Here is an 18,253-nt window from a genome sequence, read left to right on the forward strand (position 1 = left end):
GGGTTTATAGTGCAATGTGAATCATGACCGAAGCCCAACGATGGATGGACTTTTTATTAAATGTCCTTTCGTCTTTAATTTTCATTAACGAAAAATTGTTTCCCATTAACATTTTCTCGGCCTTTTTTTATAGTTTTTTTTTTTTTTTTTTTTTTTTTTTTTTTTTTTTTTTTTTTTTTTTGAATTTTATTTATTTTATTTATGATTTAACTAGGCGTGTGATAAAATTACTCGGAAAATAGCATTCGCTTTCCGTTATTGGGAAACGATTATAATCTTTCCATAAAAGCGCTAGCTACTCTCAGATTTTTAGATGAAGGAAGGGAAGGGTTAAATTAAATCCTAGAAAATATTAATAATTATGAATGCGCGTGCTCGCGAAGTTAGTAGGTATAGAAATTTCAAAAAATCTAAAAACTCTTTTATCTTGATATCATTTTTTATTCTTATTTTTAATACCTTGGATTTTTAATGATTATTATTAGCTCCTTACATAATCTTCTTATACTTTTCAGATTACTAATACTGGGTTTGATTTTCGTTCGACATCGGCATTCAAACGTAATTTTATACCCTAACATGGAATTTTCATTTAGTTCGTAGTGAATATATTTAATATAATTCCTATATTGAATATATAAATTTTCTAATGATAGATAATACTTGCCAAAGTATAATTAATACAAATCTTCATTGAAGTTTTTCATCTTATTTGTTATTTTATGTTCGGAGCTAATAATACTTTACCTTCTTATCTAAAATATATAAGAGATGACACGTAAGAGTAAGTAAAGTCTTTGATTAATCATTGCAAATTAAGAGGATGTCTATGCATACCCCATCCAAGTGGGTAACATTTTATGATTATATTTGCTTTTATTACAAAGTTCTAACGTTATTTCTGCATATTCGATATGATATTGCGCAAAGGAAAAATAATAATATTTATGCAGCATCGTCAGCTTGTAACGATTTAAAATATTCATAAGTAAACGTTTAATTAAATTATTGTTACTAGCACAATATGTATGCAACTTCTTACTAAGAATCTTAAATTCATTACAAACGACACTAAATATCTCGATATAATAAGGGACCATAACGTATGATAATATTTTTATAATCTTACCAGCTATGCTAATATGAAAATTTGATAAAAATTTGTGTTTGATGGAATTTATGATCAGCGGTATGAGGTTACTTAACAAATTGATGCTGTCAAGATATCGAAAATAATCGTATTTTGCACATTTTGGATACGCGTGAAGGGATTAAAGGAATCAATCAGTTCAAATAAATTACATAAAAATAGTGATTATAATAAAGCTAACAATCAATGCATTCAAGCTGTAAACTAAAAAGCAATTTTAATTATTTTAATATATATCTGTATATCTAAGAAGAAGAAGAAAAATTTAATTGCCATTAGGAGTCGGTTAGTAGTATTAGTAGTGGCAAGAGTTGTTTCGTGAGAAGGTCCGACGGAATATTTCCTTAGATTAAGAGCTGTAAATCAGAAATTAATCCGAGTGGAATACAGTTTGCTGTAGTCGCGTAAGCAGGGGGAGAAGTAAAGTCAGTTCTCACAAGGGACTGGAGGTAGGTAAATGGACCTACAACCGTGGGCTATGTGATTAAGGGGCACAAGGTGGGTAAAGGCATATTTAGGTAGTAAGCTTAGGTGGCAAGTGACTCAAGCTCTCTTTATAATCTTTATAATCTCAGATGAACTCCGGTCTTTCGTTCACAACCCCCCCCCCCCTCCACCACCCACCACCCTCGATCCCTCACCTCCCCTACACCCCTCTACCGCTCACACATATACGCATCTCCACAAATCTTTGAAAATGAAGAATATATTACTGTTACCCATTATCAATATTATTTTCTAGCTAAAAAGTTTTATCTGTTTGCTTGTCTGCATCTCTCTCTCTCTCTCTCTCTCTCTCTCTCTCTCTCTCTCTCTGTCTATAATTTTTATCTTTTTTTCTGTCACTACTCTATTCTATCACTTTTACACTAAAGTATACGGATACAGTTCTTAATTTTAATTTATTTATTGATGATCATTCAACAAGTTTAAATATACAAAGGTTCAATTGATTAGAATAAAGTTACAATAAGTGAACGATATGCTAAATTAAATTAACATTTAATAATAAATATAAGAAAAATATATCTGTGACTATTCGGATTAATATGATTATTTAAATAATTACTTTGATTTATTTTATTTTGTAGATATTAGGGCACATTTCGCGCAAATCATTATAGATGGTTAAAGTAAAAATTTATGCGACTTACTTTCATGATATTCTACTTTCATATGACTTCAAATAAATCATTATACAATTAATCTATCTTCTATATTTTATTTAAATTAAAGTTTAATCACTATAAAGGATGGATTTTTTGTACTATTATTTTCCAAATAATATGAAATTGACATTTTCGTTAATAAAATTATGAAAGTTATATTTCCATTTCTCTTTACTTTCGAAGAAATTATTATTTTCGTACGTTACTGTGATATAAATTTGTCATTATTAATATTTAAGCTGATTTTATAATAAAATTTAAAGCTTAATATAGCTTATGGATAATGTCTTTTCGATTTTTACTTCGCTTATCAATTTTCGCTTAAATTCTTCCCTCCAATTACTTGTTCCTGCGATACATTTTCAACTCGTTTGCCTCGCACAATGTATTTTTTACACCTTTCATGTTCGCATCTCTTTCTCCGCGCATCTCTTTTTATCCCCTTTTATCCCTAAGGCTTAGGACTCTAATGAATCTGATTTACATTCGAACCTTTCGAACTAAGGATAAATTATTTACAGGCGCCGCATCATTTGTTGTTGCACGACCCGCCTGATGCAACCTACACATGTACACGTGACGATGATTAATTGTTCGCCACCGACGTACGAGTAGTTTTTCATTTTCTCTTGTATTGCGTGTGCTGTGTCTACTTTTAAAAGCAGGGGTGAATACGAATACTGGATCTGTTTTCTCTCCGGCACTTTATTTGATCTTTTTATTGCTGTAGTTTATCAAGATTTCGATAGATATTGATAAAAATGGGATCTACTTTCGTGAAAATTTGTCTCGCCGTTCTATTTTAGTAAATTAATTACATTAACGCGAGACAAGCTTACGCGTGTATATGGTGTTTATTACTTTGCGTTTGTAAATACGAAGCAATAATGAAGATGCATCCGGGCCGTCCAACGATTTTTCTACATTAAGCAGAAACTTTAGATCAATGCTATTACAAATTGGGCCTAATTCTACGATAAAAATTAAAAAATATAATAACATGTAAATGAAATATCGGAAAATTTCTTTCAAAACTTACCACTAAAATGAAAAAATGTTTCTTTTAATCGTGTCACGATTAAATAATCTTTGTAATTCTTTACGCAATTAAAAAACTATTATCATTTGTATAATATAACGTATATTTTATGTTGATTGCATAATATATGATCAAATGTTTGTTTATTACAAATAATCTTAACTACTTTTCTATAAGATTTTCACGCGAAATTCATCTGTTTAAACAACTACGGAGTTATTTTAATTTTCTATTTATTATTATTATGATTATTAAAATAAAAGATATAAATAGAAATACGATTAGAAATAGAAATAGAATTACGTTATTTCTAAAAATATCTTACTTTTCCGTATTTATAAATGCCGGAACAATGGAAGTTTTTTGTTTCATAACTTTTTGTAAAGTTAGCCATATGAGAGGCTAACTTTATTAATGTATTAAAAAGTATGACTTTTTGAATTTGCAAAATGTAATAAGTACCAATGTAAGCATTTCAATTATTTAAATGACTATGTTTCTTTTATTATACACAAACGTGTATAATATTAACATAAATTATACACAAACGTAGGAATGATGAATAATGGAAAAATAAATTGAAAAAAAATTGTTTGCTTCCGAATATTTCAGGATTCTAGCACGGAAGATTTCTTATATTTATTAATACCATTATAATTTTATAATAATTTAATTATAACTTAATATAATATTAGTAAATAATACTGTATGCAGAAATTTATTGTCGAAGCCATATAATTCGGTTTATCCTTCGCTATCGATTCATGAAGTCAAATAAAATGGTCGATTATGAGAAGCTTATATATGTGTAAACTAGTAGGATAATTGAAATAAAAATGTGTTATACAGATTTATATAAAGACGATAAATAGTTAAAAACGAAATACCAATAACAATAAAACCAAGGGCATATGATAAAAATTATATTTTTAGTTTTTTAGTACAATTGAAATATATAACAAAGGAATTTCTCTAATTTTAAATTGTGTTAAACATCTGAAGTTCTTTCTCTATAACACCAAAAAGCATGAAAAATATTGCAATTATTAATTTTTGAATTTGTTAACGAGGATGAAATGAAGATAACAGAAGCTTTAACTTATCAAAGATACGTGTAAATAAATAGAAGAAAATTCGTGTAAATGTAATAAATAGAAAATTATTAGTCGTATTAAAAATATATGGTATACAGTCGTGCGGTCGTAATAAAAATAGTAATAATTAAAAATTTATTTAGTATACGGAATTATTTTAAAAATAATTTTAATTAATAATTCGGATAATAAAACGTTGTTGAATAAATGATTTAATTATTAATTAGGATAAGCCAATTAAGTAAAAAAATTCAATTAAAATAAATAAAGATACGAGTGATTTAAATACAAAAATTTTCATCAAACATATTTAAATGAAACATTCAAGTATTAAATAAAAATTATAATTAAATCTGACAGAGTGTTATGCTGTCTATTGTGCCTTAAACAACTCAAATATAATCAGATACATTTAGGATAGAAATGCACAAAGAAATATTTCAGAAGCTTAGCAGTGGCCATATTAAATTATTTTAAGTGAGGAAGCTTTTATTGTCATAAGCATCATACAAGCGGAGACAGACATATGAAAGAAGGATTGTGATCGAAGTGACATGTAAAAGAGAAAATGAAGAATCGAAAGATGATGCAGTGGCAATAACGATGGAATGATGACTCCAAAACTCTTGACTGGATCTTGTATATCATAGATGAAAATTATTGTAAATCATTTTCATATGTTTTTTATTGTAATATTCACGAGACAACGCATTACTTTCAATTTGTATGTAAGCTGAGTATATGTAAAATTGTAAAGATGAAAAACAATAAATAAGTAAATCAACATGAATGTATTGTACTTAAAGCAAAATTATTAAATCTATCAAAGGTATGACGAGGCTCTTGCTTAATATATTTTTAATATACTTATTGTAAGATTATGCGTATAGATAATGTAATACAATGGAACATATACGAATGAAATATTTTTGATGTATCAAAGCCTATTTTATTGAAAGCCTCCACTCTTGTATCATTATGTGTATCATATAAGTACAATCATTTACATTAGTATTACATACTTTTTAATGCCTTAACATATTAAATTTCTGTGGAATAATAAGAATTTTTACAATGTGCATACACTTATGTTTCTTTTGCGAGAATTCATTAGCCATGTAAGTTCAAAGTATATCCAATTTAAAGTGTCGTTAAGATGTTATTAAGTGATGCCTTTTTTTTTTTTTTTTTTTTTTTTTTTTTTTTTTTTTTTAATAAGAAAATTATACTAAATATATTTAATTTATCGAAATTTTCTAAGCCACCTTATAGTAAAAAGTTTATTTTAAGATTATTCTATGTGTTAATAAATGCTAAATAATATATGTATATATGCAAACATATAAATAGCTAAAAATACGAAATAACAACAATGTTTAAATTACTATTACGAAAGGATAAAAATAGTTTCATAATAAAGAATTCAACATTTCTATTTGACTATCCAATACGATTAAAACCATAATATATGACAAAAGGTTTTTCATATTTTTAAAAATCTCAAGGTGCTTTGGAAATATAAAAAATCAATCACTCTATGATAAAGAAAAGTAAAAAAGATGAAATACAGAAGGAAGGAGAAAGATATGATCCAAGGGTCGGAATAAGTCTCGATACTACAGGCTTGGCATCCATAAATTCATAAATCCTTTTCTCCCTTCACACTTCTCCCCACCCATCTAGCCGTAGAACCATCGCTTACGAAAACCAATAAACGTTCTTGGTATATACTACGTGCCTCTCTTTGTGTGCGTGCGTGCGTGCGTGCGTGCGCGCGCGCGCGCCCTTGTGTGTGTAAATGCCTAGGCGAACCCCATGCGCAAGCGAACGAGCGCGACAAACGCTTATAATCTAATTAAAACTGAAACCCCAAAAACCACATTCACCAGCATTATTACACCAGCTTTGATGTTTATAAATGCAAGCTAATGTAATTACACCGTGTCGTGTAAGTTCGATAATAATGTAATGTAACGAAGAGTGAAACTATATAAAAAGCATTAATTTATGCCTTTAATAAGCATGCATCGATAAGAAAAAATAACATTTCCTATAGAGGTATATGATAATTGATATATATCAATGTAATAAAAAATGGCAATTGTTTAATAATCAATGTATCGTCGATCCATTAAAAAAGTAAAAAATAATAAATCTTGTAATATATTGGCGTAATGTCATTTATTATGATTTATGTTATGATGTGATTCAATATGCTCTCCATTATTGTATAAAAAATTATAAATAATAAAAAAAAAAAAATTTTTTTTCTTGCATAAATTTATTAAATGAAGTGAATAAGATTGTATATATATATATATATATATATATAGATATATAATGCATATATATTGGGTGTACATTAATTGCTATTATTAAAGATTTGTTCTAAAACGTTTTTGGGAAAGTATTCTGTAATTATGTGGAAAAACTTTTTTACAATATTAGTTTATTTAAGGTTTTTCATAAAGCAATGCCTACTTTTTTCAAGTTCAGTAAAGCAGAAGAGTTCAATTTTTAGCTAAATAATTGTCCATGTAAGGATAATTAATAAACATAACTTTTTAATTAAACATAATCAAATGGATTAAATTGAATTAAGAATATTGCATTAATTTTGTTGATATTAAAAAAAAAAAAAAAATTTATAAGATTTCTTTTAACAATGTCCTCCTACCCTCTTATGCAATATCTCTTCATTCAATTTTTTTGTTTATTATGGACATTACGTAAATCGAGTGAAAAAAGTAAGAAATAAACAGTGGATAAAATTTTTCAAAGTATTTAGAATAAGATTCTAAATAAATATATTTCAACTCTTGTTGGTGAATTCTCACTATTTGCCCTTTTACAATCGAAATAAAACAACATACAGTGAAAAAGGAAAGAAATGAAGAAAAAAAAGACAAAAAGTTTGTTACGCTGATATTAAGAAGAAGGGGCAAAATATTATTTACATTAAACAATAATTCTATATGTTATTTTTTTGATATATTACTTAGTATATAAACACATTAAGTCGTCGTAAATTTCAAAGAATATTAATAAAATTCGTAAATTCGTTGGTAAGTCATCATCGCGAGGCATCGCAAAAAACAAAAAAACAATAAAAAAAAAAGGAAACACTTTGAAGTAAATGAGAGCCTCCTTCGGATTTCTTATCGTCATGAATAAATTACGTTTTATCCTTATTGTAGCCGAATTTTGTAAAAAGTGATCTTTCAGCGTGCATTAAAGGGTAAAAGTAAGAAATACGTGATAAGAGCGAGTGCGGAGCTCTGCGAATGAGAATCTCTCGAGCAATAAATAAAATGAGGTATTACAGAAATGGGTGTTTATGACGCGTAGGCACACACATCGTGGTCTCTACGATTATTAATGCAATTTCAATATTAAATATCGTCACCGGCGTGTGTGTCTGCTCGTGCGTAACACGTGTCCGCGTCTCTTAATCGCCAACGACCCACACCCTCGGGGTGCTGCAGGCTGCAATGTAAAAAAGGGGGACGTTGACGGGAGAGTAGAGGAGTCTCGGGGATGAGATCCCAGCGAGAGTTCAGCTTGTTTGCATTGGTGCAAGCCTTTGCGCAAACTTGCGGCCAGCCGAGTCTTCCGACCTCATACAAGTGTAATTATTTGATTAGGAATTTAGATTCCAACGTCACGCGCATTTCGTAGCTCCCAAACTTTGCTATCCACATTTTCCTGACTCGTCTCTCTATCTATCTATCTATCTATCTATCTCTCTCTCTCTCTCTCACTCTCTCTCACTCTCTCTCTCACTCTCTCTCTCTCACTCTCTCTCTCACTCTCTCTCTATCTATCTATCTATCTATCTATATATCAATCTACCGTCACCACACACGTAAGCACATACACCAAACTTCCCATTATTCCGATCCCCTTGACTTTTTTTAATCTATCTTTTAAGGATTTTTTTTTTCTCACTTTGGCCACCCCTGGGTATTCCAAGCTTATAGTGTACGCATAGGCATTGATTCCTCGATGTTGCTTAATCGAATCGTATATCACACGCGTTGGTACCATTAACATATGTCACTGTTGCGAGGCAATAACTTTTGGTGCGCTGAAATATTTGTGAATATGCAAAGTCTAATAATAAATCCATTGGCCACGGCGACTCTTTAACATCGGGGTCCCGATAATTATTCAGCGCTCGTAGTTTCATAATTTCGTTGGTTATTTATGAACTTAATTTGATACGTATCGCCAAGTTCTTGTGCGCGCGAATATCTATATTAATAGCTTGGGCCGCGAATTGTTATTGAAAAATAAATGACGAAAAACTAATGGTTGTTAATAAAATAATTCGACCGTTTGCGAGTATATATCACCGGGCCGGAGTCGTAAAGTATCTGGCTTTTTTGTAAAGTTCCATCGGAAAGAAAAACAATTCGATAAGAATTTATGATCTACCAAAGCACATTGGCGCGCGCGCGTCTGTATATAAAACCCGTTTAAACGCGCTGAGCCGTTGTTGGGGCTCGAAGCTCGGGACAAGTATGAGAGCGCTCGTAAAGAAAAGCGGAAGCCTTGTTTGGTGAAGGTGAAAGAGAAATGGAGGCGGCGGGCGCGGGGAGGTGGAAAAAATTGGCGGTTTCGAGGCTCTTCGAATCCGCGGCTGAACGACGTAAACGATCAAGTTGTCACAAGTGCGAGCGGTGCAGCCGCGCTCCCTTTTCCGATTCATAAGCCGGGTACCAACGCCTATACAATAACAACAACTAACTAGGCGTGGTGCTTGGGTTTGCTCTTTGAAGAGGGTCACGAGCTACATTATGTGTGCAACCTCGCATTTAATAGCCTGGGAAGTACGTATAGGTATATGTAACTAATGCAACTGACGGGCTGGGCTCCCTTTGCACCACCGCGTTTCTTCGTCTCTCACTCTGTCTCGTCCTCTCTCGTTATTTTGCTCGCGTCGCTCCCTCGCTCTCATCCCGAGGACGCTGAGCACCATCATCTGACAGGTTGATATTCAGCTACGAGAGCACTACCTCCTCGAAAGCGTCACTCTATCGTTTTGGATTTCTCTCCCGTTCCTTTTCCTTTCAACGCGAGCTCTAATTAAGACAACGACAAAAAATTAATGAATAAATAAATAAATAAATAAAATACAATTAAAAAAAAAAAAAAAAAAAGAAAAAAAGAAGCAAACCTAACAAAAACAATAACAAACATTTGAGATTCAAGAAGAGGACGAGCAACACGAGGAAAACGTTTATCGCTTCCACAATTGTGGTATTGTTATTTCGCATTTCATTTATCCATCCCACTGCCACTCATATTATTTTAATTAGCTATCGAGAAACGATTTTTAATCGATTTCTACCAAAGGAATGTATTCTGAAATCAGCAGATTTATGAAACTGATTTTAATGAGCAAAATTATTCATATTAAGCTATTTTTCGATTTATGGTAATTAAATGCTTCCCGTATGTTTGACGTTTCATTAAAAGTATTATTATTATTATTATTATTATTATTATTATTATTATTATTATTATTATTATTACAAGATGTTGCGTGTGCTTAAAGTTCTCTGGCAAATATCATTTAACGTAAAAGCTTGATTACTTCTCAACTCGAGTAAACTTATAAAATAAATAATGAATGTTCTTACGGTGCTTTTAATGCACGATTTATTGCCTACGAAAACGTATTTACTGCAAAAACTTTCATTTTTAATCGACGCAACGATATAAAAATTGCAAATAAGTACAATTAATCGACTATTCTTCTTTTTCTTTTTTTTTCATTCTTTTTCTTCTTTTTCCTCTTTTATCCCAACCGACGCGATTTTGTTGTTGTTTTTTTTTTGTTTTGTTTTGTTTTATTTATTTATTTATTTTTTTTTTTTTATATTTTTATTATTATAAATTCAGTCGTCATGATTTTCTAATAAATTTTATTGAATTCTATAGATAATCGTATTGCGAATAATATCGAAGTATTAATAATAATGTCTAATTTTATAGAAATTAATCAATCGCGAAATGTATTATAACCTATTTCCGTGGTAATTTCTCTTTTAACTTGTAGTGGTATAAAATTATAGAAAAAAAAAAAAAAAAAAAAAGCATTATTTTACAATAAAATAGAGTTGAATAAATGTAGCCGATCTAAAGCTACGCAACAAAACTACTTTTTTCATATAAATTTATTTGCTATTAATATTCATTAAATGAAAAATATTGTCTATCTTGGCCTGGCCTATCTTACAGACCAGTCGTGATCTCATTTATATAAATCTAAATTAGCTGTTTCGTGCTTTCACGTTCACTACTCCTAGCAACTGTAAACTTTCAACAATTCATTAGGGATATATTGAATTTTCAATACTTATTCGAATATATCCAAGGCATTAATATTCATAATCCAACACCTTTGTTCAATTCATGTGTCGAAGAATTAGGCTTGAATAACAAGGAATTTATAAAAGCCAAGTTATAAGATAAAATCAGGCAGCACCAGGACTTTTGTCGAGGAATTTAAAAGCAGTAAAACAACATGAACGATCGAAATAATAAAGTATGTTGTGTTAACGATTGATGAACGACTAGTAACGGAAACATTTAACAGGTATTTGTCTAAGAAGGTGCAGAAGCCGGTGCGACCCCTTTAAGAAGATTAGGGTGGAAGCTCTCTCATGGAGCTGTTTACCGGGGAGACGAAGCAAAGGTCTGAGACGCATATCGCGAAGTCGCCGATCCGTAAACGAATCTCGTATTTTGAAAACGGTCCGTGGATATAAAGAAGACAGAGACAGGGCAGAGAAAGAGAGGGAGTGATATAAAGAGAATGAAAACGAAGGATACCGAGGATTAGTCGGCTGGCTTTCGAAAGTAAATCGCGCAAAGGAAAAGCCTTGCCTAAAGCTTTAAGCCATCATCATCAGCATCATCATCATCATCATCATCATCATCATCATCATCATCATCATCATCATCATCATCATCATCATCATCATCATCATCATCATCATCATCATCATCATCATCATCATCATCATCATCATCATCATCATCATCATCATCATCATCATCATCATCATCATCATCATCATCATCATCATCATCATCATCATCATCATCATCATCATCATCATCATCATCATCATCATCATCATCATCATCATCATCATCATCATCATCATCATCATCATCATCATCATCATCATCATCATCATCATCATCATCATCATCATCATCATCATCATCATCATCATCATCATCATCATCATCATCATCATCATCATCATCATCATCATCATCATCATCATCATCATCATCATCATCATCATCATCATCATCATCATCATCATCATCATCATCATCATCATCATCATCATCATCATCATCATCATCATCATCATCATCATCATCATCATCATCATCATCATCATCATCATCATCATCATCATCATCATCATCATCATCATCATCATCATCATCATAATCAGTAGCAGCAACAGCAGCATCAGCATCAGCAGCAGCAGCAGCAGCAGCAGCAGCAACAGCAGAAGCAGCAGAAGCAACGGCAAAATAGCAATAGTTACGAGTGGGAGCAGCGTCTTAGATCTTTGGATTCCGTGAATTCTCGTGGTCCACTGAACCAGGTTTTTCAGATTTGTTTGCTACTTTTCTCGGATTACCGGGGTCAGATCGGATTTTCATAAGCGTTGTGTGGCTCTTCAACGAAATACAAGAGGAGCTAACTTGTAAGACTTTTGCCTCGATATGGTGGATGAGATTTTGTAAACAATAAAATTTTTTAGATCCATAGAATTTCTATGGATTTAGCAAAGAAAGTTTAACAATCTCATGAGCCGTAATGTTTGTATGCTTATGTATATATATATATATATATATATATATATATATTTAGTTTATATTATAGGGGCTAATAGTCTAAATAAAAAATTATTATAATAATATTAAGATAAGTGGGTCAGGTGTTGTTGATGAATCATCAAATTAGCAGTTAACATATTATGTATGCTATGCGTATCTTTGAATTTTCAATATATTTTGCAGCTAAATTTTTCATTACTAATAATTATTTTTATCTTTGTTAGCTTTAATAATGTCATTAATTTTATTAAGTATAATAAACATAATGCATTCGTTTCTTTATGGTGATTTTTATATTGTATCATCTAAGCAGTGTAATAATATTCTAATACATAGAGTTTTTCCATCGTAATTAGGCAATAAGATTTTCATTTGGTTTAACATTTATAATATTATTTCGCTGTACATAATAATTAAATATATTTGTTAAAACGTCCCGGATAATGTTTCGTTTATATTATCGTTTTAACTGTATTACATAAAATCCAACAAAGCATATATCACACACTTCACTTCACTTAAAAGCTTTTTTTCGTAGAAATAATTCCAAAGTATTTTACTTATAATAAATAAATCATAACCAATATTGGCTTTTTTAACCATTAACGTTATATATAAATACGAAAAGTTTCATTAAAAGTGTCTTTTGTGTAATATCGGTAATAATATGTTTTAAGCTAACGTATCATTACATCGTGCATATATAGAAAATAGAAACCATGTAATTACGGATTATTATATTGGTGGAATAAAAAAAGCGACGAGTATAATAAATATTTTATTTATATACATTTACTTCACCGTTTTAGGAACTAAAAATAAAAGTTTGATTTGGCAAGATTACAACACAATTTTCACATGAACATATATCTACATATACGAATAACTTCTAGAATCGATGCAAAATATTGTAAAATATAATATAACTATAAGTATTTTACAATTTACAATTATTAATATTTAGTATGATATGATATAATATAATTGATATCATATTTTCTATCAATATTGTATCTATGATTATAATTATACGTGAATTTATAATATAACAAGCACCTGACTGTTGCATCATTATATCATCGTCGAGCGATGATAATGTAATTAAGTATAATAAAAAGTAAACATTTATTGTAGTCATACAAGCGAAATTTATATGGCCATTACTCTCGATAATATTAGACTGAATAAAGATTATCAAAATGCTTTTTCATGAAAAATTGGTATTCAATATGTTGAAATAAATGTTAAATATATGAACGTTTATTTACATTATTTTATTGAATGTATAATAGAGTCCATTTGTAGCTGCTAAAAATTTATCTATAAATTGGATGGCTTTCAATAAGGAAAACTCCCTAGAAATTAATTAATTGCATTAATTAGTATAATATTTTTTACAAACAAGAACGACCGATACTTTTATACTCGTATCATAATAAATTCGTATAGTTACGATTAAAGAGAATGTTATGTTTAAGCAATTTTTGTCAATGGGCTTCTTTGATCATCGTAAATATAACAATCTCGAGGAATAATCAGTAATTATTCTAAACGAACGTTAAGTAATTTTTTTAAATAAACCTATAGATATTTATTAATATCATAAAATTAATTGAGTAATTTATTACTGGAAAATCACATTGTAAGAGTATAATCATAAGAAAACTTACAATCATGCAATGTAAGATATAATAGCGATAAAAGTAGCTACAAACGATAATGTGGAAAAGTAGTCTTTTCATTAACATAAAAAAAAAAATAATAATAATATATAATATATAATAATAATAATAATAATAATATATAATAATAATAATGTTGAAAATGTTTTTGGTTTCCAGTTCTTGCACACGTATAGAAATAATTTTTTAGCCTTAACGATATTTTCAAATACAACAACTTTTCGAGTGTGTTTTGAAAAGAAATTTCCTTCCTTCTTTTTGTTATGTCTTAAAAATAACTAATATTTTCATTAAATTCAAATTCGTTAAATTTACATAAAAAATCCTTAGACGTTATGTCTATTATAAAAAAATTTCTCACAAACCTAATAATAAAAATTAATGCAAATATGTATTGTGTATAAAAGAAGAATAAAATTTATGGATGAAACTATTGCTGCATTAGGCATGGACAAGGTAAAGATGCTTTAATTATTTTATAATTTCAATATTCCAAGTAAGCCTTGAAATATAATCGCCTGTCGATTTAAAATTTCCCTCACGTACGTAAATAAATAATACTGGCTCGTTCGCGTCCAGAGAGCACGAAGAAAGGAAAAATTCTAAAGATGATTTTAAGTATTGTGACGCACGTGGTGGCGAGAGAGCGAGCGAGAGAGAGAGAGAGAGAGAGCGAGAGAGAGAGAGAGAGAGAGAGAGAGCGAGAGCTTTTGAGAATCATGATTTTTCATTGGGCAACAATGTTGCAGAAGCTAATAACTTAGTCGCTCGTAACGCAAGTGATTCGAAACAAATACATTAGCATTTTTATGGCCATTTGACGATGTTGGTGACTCCTGCAGTCGTTACGATCGTAAAGATGCGAAAGATATGAAGTTGGACGCGGAGTCACGAATCCAAGAGATCAAAAAAGACGAGGGACGAGAAAATGAATCGGGTAAGAAAATCAAGTGATGCTCGCTCGAAACAAAAGGCGAAAAACAGAAGGTGGGCGTAACAGTGGAAAGGCGAGTTTCGGTATAGGGAAAGCGAAGTAGGCATTGCAACACCCTTTAACCGAAAGGTACAGGAGGTGTGTAGAGAGAGAGAGAGAGAGAGAGAGAGAGAGAGAGAGAGGCGATGGGCGCGTGCGCGCGAGCGGTAGCTCTCCTCTCCACGACTCTCCTCCCGTGCTCCTTCTTCATTTTCGGCCGGCACGTATCTTCACAGGATCTCTGTGTTTTACAAGCCAGCTGTGTATCGTGTTCCATATTGTTGGTCCTTTGTGCCTGCGTCCCGCACTCGAGTGCTTCGGCTTGACTTTGCCCGTTTGTTCTCAGGGCCTCAAAGCGCTTCTCTTTTTCTGCGAGAGCGTCGAGGATCATCTCTTTTCTCTTTCCCGTGCCCCCTCTACCTCGCTCGCTACTTCGGATCGCTCTCCGCGCGTCGGCTTAGCTTTCCTGGATTACAAGGATTTCTTTATTCCCCTCCTTCGCTTCCTCGAATGCGGATCCTCTTTTTCCTGTCCCCTGTATCCTTCAATGCTCGTCACTCCTCCTCGTGCTATGAGCCCTGCCGGGATACACTTGTATGTGTGCCAACACGTGTACGTAAGTTTGCACTCGACGGATGATTTTCTTTCGTCGCTCTTAAGCTTGTTGCCGCTTATGGGTGTGAGCCCTTGGGCGCGATGCCGACGGATGAAAGGAATCTCGTCTTTCTTATCCATCCACTCCCCCCCCCCTTCCACACCAACTCCCAGCCTCCTAAACATCCCCACTTCCTCACCGTCCCACACACCCGGTAGCACGCCCAACTAAATTGCTCGATCCGTTTTATTCGGGTGAGGAGAGCTTTTCCTAAATCCGCTGGATTTCTAAAGCAAGCACCTTGTATGAATGGACGGGAGATTTTTGGAATAACTTTATCTACGTTTTGTGTCGTATTGCTTTCTCATTTTAAGCGCAACACCGGTACAGATAATTTCTCTCTTTGAATTTATCATGCGAGTGCACGAGGAATTAATTATGTCTACCGTTCCATCATGAAAAAACAACGATTGATTTCGAATTTGAAATATATACGCCCGTCGTCGACCTACAAACTGAAATTTTTACTCAAAATTTTAATTATATATATATATATATATATATATATATGCACGTATATAATATTATTATTAAAAAAAAAAAATAATAATAATAATAAACGATACACTTATTCGTCGATAATATAATATAATTACATTTTATAAATTTCAATCACAAGTTTCAAAGTAAGGAACTTATATAAGTCATAAAATAATCTTGTATTTTGAGTTTTTAAATTTTCTTTACATTTTTACGATACACTTAGAATTACAAATTTCTTAAGCTTTCCAATAATATGTAAATTATTTTTCCCTATTTTTGTATACAGTATTGTGAAAAATTATAGCAACGTATGTTACCAATGAAAATCAATAGCTTTCACATATTTTCTATTAATTAATAAAAACTTTTACTTATGTTAATAATTATATATGTGCATGGAAAAAGAGATTAGAGACAAATTTGTATAAAGTTTTCGATCGAATTTATAATTTAGAATTACGTAAAAATTTTTATCAAGATTTCGCATAAAATTGCCATTGCGAATGTTCTTACACGTTAAACTTTCACTTAACGATAAAACAATAATTTAACAATGATTATTTTATTTTTATCTCGTTTTGTTTTTTGATTTAATTATCTTATTTTTTCCATTCCTCTAAGCTTTTCAAGTTTCGGGAATAATTCATCACAACTTCTTAATCATCCTATTCATTATCTCATAAATTTAGGGAGGAAAAATTCCTTCACATCATTATCGTAACGTCCGTTGTACACATTTGCATTTGCAATCGCTAATTTGAAAGTAGAAATTCCGTAATACATCAGTAACTCCTTACTGCCACTAGTTTGTAATAATTTTACGAAATTTCGTCGATGAATAAAATGTCCGCAGTGCCAAATTGAACGGCTCATGGTCTCTATCTATCTCTATCTATCGATAATTCCATTATTACTTGTTGAATCGAGTGGTAGGAGGAAGCTTTTGCACAGTCCGATGTGTCGGTTAGATCTACAATAATAATCGCGCGAGTACACTCGTCCCGTGACATCTCCCCCTTCCGATCCCGTAAACTCGCACTCGCTCCACCCTCCTCGACCGCGGGGACGCGTAAGAGCCCGAGCAAGCGAAGGCGTCGAGGAGACGAAGCGCGGCGCGAGTATTCGCAGGAAATGAGCGAATAAGCCGTTGCTGAAGCGGAAAGCCGCAGTCCGCGCGACGGACGAAAACCCCGGGCGATACGAGTGGACTTTCCGCGGGTGCAAGAGTGAGGAGAGGAGCTGCGTCAGCTGCAACGGATGCACCCGCCCCCGCGACACGGCAACTCCTTCGTTCAACGAGATACGTGCGCACGATAGGGGTATGTGGGGAGTGAGTGGGTGCGAAAAGCGCCCGTGCATCGATAGACTCGGATTATTGTCCGCGAGTGAGACGAAGGCCGATGCGGATAAGCATCAGCGCCACCTTATTAATCGTGCGGCCTCCCGCTTCATAGCCTTGGGCGCGCAAGTGCAACCTGGAGTGGAAAGGAGGCGGTGGCGGCGGGATGGGTGGCAGGGTGGTGTCCGCGGTAAGGGGATGGGTTTTTTTTTTTTTTTTTTTTTTTTTTTTTTTTTTTATGGGTGGGGCGGTGGTGGGGGATGGGGAGGGGAGGGGGTAACGGCTGGCGTTGCGCTCGGGAGCATACGCGCCTGGGCCGCGTTTCACGATCCATCATTTCGGTGAATTTGGTTACGCTTCTCTCTCCCGGTAATAAATTAGTCAAAAGCGCTCATCAATTTTACGGTGCCGTGTGCACCATAGAAAAGCTAATCTCGAAGAAGGGCTACGCGAGCGGTACCGCGGGGCGCGGGTGAGGGGGTTAAAGCGAAACACATCGAGCCCGTCCATCACCCACCACCTATGGAGGAATGTTCGATGGCCTCGAACGACGCCTCGAACGTGATGGATGATTTTTCTTCACGAACGATCGCGAGCTCCAAACTCTCGATCCCCTTTTCTACTCCCGGCACGCCTCTCTCCTTAACACGCTACGTCATCTCACTCGCGCACCTCGGTATCTCCACGGTCCCCGAACGCTCTCCGTTAATGCACATATCGCGATAAATACGGAGGTGAGCTTAGATCGACCTCAGCTCTCTCTCTCTCTCTCTCTCTCTCTCTCTCTCTCTCGC

Source organism: Ceratosolen solmsi, unplaced genomic scaffold, assembly GCF_000503995.2.
Source record: "Ceratosolen solmsi marchali unplaced genomic scaffold, CerSol_1.0 scaffold14, whole genome shotgun sequence".
Lineage (NCBI taxonomy): Eukaryota > Metazoa > Arthropoda > Insecta > Hymenoptera > Agaonidae > Ceratosolen > Ceratosolen solmsi.